At 40.8% G+C, this 5,433-nt stretch overlaps 1 long non-coding RNA gene across 1 annotated transcript; it reads left to right on the top strand.

Annotated features, from left to right (window-relative positions):
* Positions 1 to 1,825: 1,825 nt before the first annotated feature.
* On the top strand, positions 1,826 to 3,464 carry LOC138752752 (uncharacterized). Its single transcript, XR_011350896.1, has 3 exons — positions 1,826 to 1,885; positions 2,934 to 2,997; positions 3,136 to 3,464. It is a non-coding gene; the product is annotated as an uncharacterized lncRNA (long non-coding RNA).
* Positions 3,465 to 5,433: the final 1,969 nt, after the last annotated feature.

The raw sequence follows: 5,433 nt of genomic DNA, 5'->3' as shown, positions 1-5,433 counted from the left end.
GTAATAGTGTTATGTTCATGGGAGGGACTCCATCAGGAAATGGTGCAAACACTTCAAAACATAAACAAAATGCTTTTTACTGACAAAGAACAAGCATTTTTTATTTCAAATCTAATTTCTGGGCACTGGTGTGTCAGCAAATATAGGAGAAAAAATAGATTTGCCACATTCTTTCTTCAGCAGTTCATCCCTGAGAAAAGAAAACATAAAAAATAAAAATATCCAAGAATGTACTTGGTCCTTTTCATATCTTCACGATGCCTTGAAGTAATTTCCAGCAAATGAATTGCTTTTGAAGAGTATTTCTCATGGTTTTGAGCAAAATGTGAGAGTCAATATTCACCAAAGAGCCACAAACAATAATGCATTAAATGTTCTGTTCTTGATAATTCTGGCTGAATTAAATGTTGGTCAGGACAGCAGCAGAAAATTGCACTCCACGATGATGCAAGAAATCTTTGCGCTATCTTTAAAGTATGTTTGCTTGCAAAGGCAAGCTTGGATGTTCATTCTATGGGATACATTTATGATTCAGTGCATTCTATTTCCAGTGTAACAGAAGGGGTTATACTGATACCTGCTTTTTGGCATGAGCCCTATGCCTCTGGTCTAGCCTTGCAGAATTCATCTGATGGAAGAGAGACCTCCTTCTGTCTTCCAACTCATTTGTGAAAGATTAGATTGTCCTGCTGCTTAATGATCACTTGATGTCCTGGACATTTTTCAGGGGCCACTGGGACAAGACCTTCATTCTGTTTACTGCCCATTTCGATCAAGGATCTGCTGCTTAGAAACTCAGTACCACCCAAGGCCCCACAAAAAAAAAAGACGTTAAGCCCAGAAGTGGGGTCTAGGTCTGGGAAAGTCCCAGGGACAGTGGTCATTTGAAGAAGCTCTGGTCAAAAACTGCTACAATAAGGTTTTGGAAGGGCCATAGATTGGGAAAGAAATAGTGAGAGGGGGCTGTGATGGGGCCTAGAAGTCTAAATGATCATTTGGCAGTCTGAGGGCATGAGCAGTGTGTGGAGGTCTGTGTCTTGAGGCAAGGGGAAAATAGGGGCTCAGAGGAATACAGGCATTTAATTATCTTACAAGGAATCTGCCTGAATGGTATTGGGTTGCTATCTGGTCACCCCTTTTAAATCAAAACAGCATTATAAAAACCTTGTAGTTTTGGGAGTGCTAAACAACAGGCCTGCCTTAGATCATTATGATCTAATTTCCCTGGCAAAGCATCAAGCTTGTGTTTTTCTTGATTGGTTTCCCAAGAATTATGTAAAAAAAAGTGGGAAAAAAAATCTTTTGCCTGATCCCAGGAATCAACTTTCTCATTTGGAGTTAATGCAAAGTGTAAGGTGACTGGATGGTGTCAGTACATACTTTCCCATGTATGTCCAGTTCAATTCCAAAAAGATAGGGACCTTTTCTAGACATCAGCACTTCCATATTAGAACAAAAAGTGAGAAACATCAATCATTCCTCTACACTGTTAGCACGAAGGTTGAGCGTGTGTGTGTGTGGGCGCGCGTGCTAATTCAAGGTACAGACATATTGACTCTGGGAAGGTAGTCATAGAAGTTAGTATAATTATTTTACAACTTGATAAAGATAGCTGGCTTTAAAAGGTCAATAAAAATGGTAGAGGATTTATCCATTTGAAAATGCCAATAATGTTTCACTTCAGTAGCTCTTTTGTAATACTTTTAATTCATGGTTGTCAATAAAACTTCAGTAATTAGATTTGGTGCCATAGAAATGTACTGCTTTTGACTCTGCCTGCTCATTATGATGTCATTATGATGTCATTATGATGCCTGCTCATTATGATGTCAGTTCTCTGTAACATGTTGTGTGTTTTGAAGCACTTCCCAGATGTTGAGTTTTTGTATGTGTCAAAGTTCAGATTTTTCTTTACCTTTTGTAGCTCTGGCATTCAAAAGCTTTCTCTGTGACTTTGATACCGGGTTGTGTAAGCATCTTATAGTAATCTCAGAGGAAACTAAGACTCAAAGTCAATGTGGCATTTGGTTTCTACATTGAAAATTGCTCAGCAATAGAAAGCACAAGGGAGGTGAATAGTGAAGGTTCTTCTCTGAAGGGCAAAGTTCCTTGGATCTGTTTTCTGTCTCCACTTTATATTAATTGTAAATAACAACATTTTGCACCCATATGATCCATTTAATGTAGCAGACTGACCACAAATTTCTAGAAAACATGCACTAAGCCAAACAAGGAGGTATTAGAAAGAGTGCTTATACCTTGATAAAGAAAGTAGGATTTGAGGAAGATTTTAAAGGTAAAAGGGCAAGTTAATAATATATGTTTAGGTAGAGGACCCAAACAGTTGAAAGCCCAGTCCATAGGGACTAGTAGGAAATCTTGCTATTATGAAAATCCCTGAAGAGATGGACAAGAGATGGTATAACAATTACAAACTGGAGAATGGGGAATTGAGGGCTTTGACATGAAGCTAGATGTTTCTGTGAAGAAGATAAAGGATCCAAGAAATTTTCAGCAACCCTACTCAAAGACTTTGCCTTCTTCACTCATTCCATTTGGAATCTGACAACCCGATCAAAGCCCCATGGGATCTGGCAAATATGGTGGGTTTCGATCAGATTGGGTTGATGCTCTGCCAAAGCCTCTTGGCTTAGTTGTGCTGTGCCATCTTGGTCCAGTGCTTGACTTAAGTCAGCTTGATTTGGTGTTGGCAGGTGCTGGCTGTGTCAGAGAGAGGACAGGATGGTGATTTTTAAGCTTTCTCTTTCAAGTTTACTTTGATGTCAGAGCTATCGTGTGAAATTTGGATAGAGATTGTATCAGGAACGTGGCTTTTGCTTGATGAATCATTTTAAGTATCAGCATGAAACTTGCCTCAGTGCTAGTCAGGGAGTGCCATTCACCCAAACTTGGAATGTCTTCCTTGGTTGCAGATATCAGGCCTGACTGGATTGCGTCAAATTGGATTTGTTAAGGGGGGAAAAAGTACTAAGACAGGTTTGTATCGGATTTTGTTAATCTGCTCGTATGCATGAGCAGAAGGAGCCCACTTAACCTCACAAACCTCATTTAAACCCATTTAAAAACCTTAGATCTGTGGTAACTATTGAAAACTATTTCTCATCCTATTCTTAGACTCTGCTCCTATTGTCCTTTGAGGAAAGGAGATCTGAAGACTCAGAGAGAAAAGAAAATCATACCTGTCTTAAGTGGTCAACTCCTTTACTCTTAAAGTAGTGATTCCTAGTTTTGCATTGTCCCGCAAGAAGAACCATCCTCTCCATATCTATCCTGTCATGTTTCCTCAGGATTTAATACATTTCAATCAGCTCCTTCTCCTAAACTCATACAAGCCTAGTTTGGTGAATATTTCTTCACAAGACAACCTACCCCTTCTGGTTATTAGTTGAGCAAACCTTTTCTGAACTACTTCCAATTCATTAAAATCCTCTCTGAAGTATGAAGACCGATACTGTAAGCATTATTCCACTAACCATCTCTTTTACTCTTTTGAACTGAAGGATAATTCTCCTAGCAGCAAAGAACAACATTCTGCTAGTTTTCCTCATTTCAATTATGGATGAGTTGGCCTGAAAGGCATTTCCATGATGTATAACTCAAATAACTTAGAACTTTGATCAGGGTTATTGACTCCAGCTTGGTGGCATTTGAGTAAGATTAATAATTGAACTCCAGGGATCTGAGACTCTCATTTATCGCTTTGCAACTGGATCCTTAATTTCTGCAGTGGCAGATCCCAATCAGTGTAGATCAGCAACATCATCCACAAAGGGCCACCTGATAGGTGCTTGTTTAGTGCCTCCCTTATCCCTTTACCCTCATGACTGTGTAGTCATTTTCAGCTCCAATGAAATCTATAAATTGAAGATTCAAGGTTATCGTCATGTAATAAAACAGGAAAAGCCATATTTAACGAAATTCCCCTTAGTCCAGTGGTTTGCAACCTTTTTCTTTCCACTCACATATCACTTTAAGTATTCCCTATGCCATAGCTGCTCTGTGATTAGTAAGGGATTGCTTAAGGTGGAAAGAAAAAGTTTGAAAACCACTGTTTTAATCATACTTAATTGACTCGTTATGTGCACAGTTTCATAACTCCAAAGGAATGGGCCAATGACAATTTTTTGCAAGCAAAATATTTCAGTAACAATTGGCCCTTCCCACTCATATACCTCCTTAAGCAATCCCTTATTAATCACAGAGCACCTATGGCATAGAGCTATGGCATAGAGATTACTTAAAGTGGTATGTTGGTGGAAAGAAAAAGGTCGAGAACCATTGTCCTAGTCTATTGTAAGGCAGACAAAGAGTCACCATCAGCAGAAATTGCTCAGCTCTCCTTACACTCTAAGAAAGAGAAGCAAAAGAAAATCCTCCCAGAGTCACTGAGTGTCCAGTGATTCGCCTCCAGCCCTCCCGCAGCCTCTACAGCCACACAGACCAGTCCAAACCAAACTGGGAACCCGAGATCTGAACCTCCAACATGATCAGGAAGCCTTAAATGCCCTCGCACCCTCTCACATCCCGATTCTGATACCTGCTACCAGTTCAGCTAATCTCAAATCAGCCTCCAGCAGATTGCAGCTGGATGCGAGTCCCTTGACCGCAGTGGACAGCAGCCCAGAGACTGCATGGGTTCCTCACCTTGAGTCACCAACAGCTCACACCCTGTGTATTTTTCAGCTCCAGAGCTCCTTGATGGTCTGCCGGCCTGGTCACCATCCCATGTGTCATCTCTTCTGCTTCTCCCTCATAAACAGGGGTGATCTCCCTGTTTTCTAGTGTCCTGCACCAATCCTCTGCTTCCTCGTAGTCTGAAATCTCTTGGCACCACCATATTAGGCGGAGATCTCTGCAGTCACAGGATTTTAAAATAACCCAGCATTTGCTCCTTTAACAGGCCACTTAAAGCCTGTATGGAGCCAATGGCAGGTAGACTAGGCATTGGGATCCTGTGGGGGAGCACTGTGTCTCCACTTCTTGCTCTCCACAGGTCCGCACCAGTGAAAGCGCTGCCATTGTAGCAATTCACTGATGACATCTCTGTTGATGGCCGAATAATGGGAAATTATGAATCAAATTTCAGGATGGAGATCAAGAATCTGGTTGAGTGGTGCTAGAACAACAATCTTGCTCTCAATGTTATCAAGACCAAGGAACTTGGTCTTGTTAATTTTAGACAGGAGAGGCTGAGGAAACACACACCTGTCCACATTGTTGATGGAGAGGACCGGTTCCTTCAAGTTCCTGAGAATTCACATATTAGAGGAACTCTCCTGGAGCTAGAATGAGGAAACAATGAAAAGGGCACACTAAGACCAATACTTTCTACAAAATCTAATGAGATTTGGCATGTCATCAAATATCTAACAGATTCCTCTAGCCATACTGTGGAATCTGGTGATAATTCGG

Source organism: Narcine bancroftii, chromosome 2 (genome assembly GCF_036971445.1).
Source record: "Narcine bancroftii isolate sNarBan1 chromosome 2, sNarBan1.hap1, whole genome shotgun sequence".
Classification (NCBI taxonomy): domain Eukaryota; kingdom Metazoa; phylum Chordata; class Chondrichthyes; order Torpediniformes; family Narcinidae; genus Narcine; species Narcine bancroftii.
The sequence above is the reverse complement of the archived record's forward strand: the minus strand, read 5'-3'. Positions and strand labels throughout refer to the sequence as shown.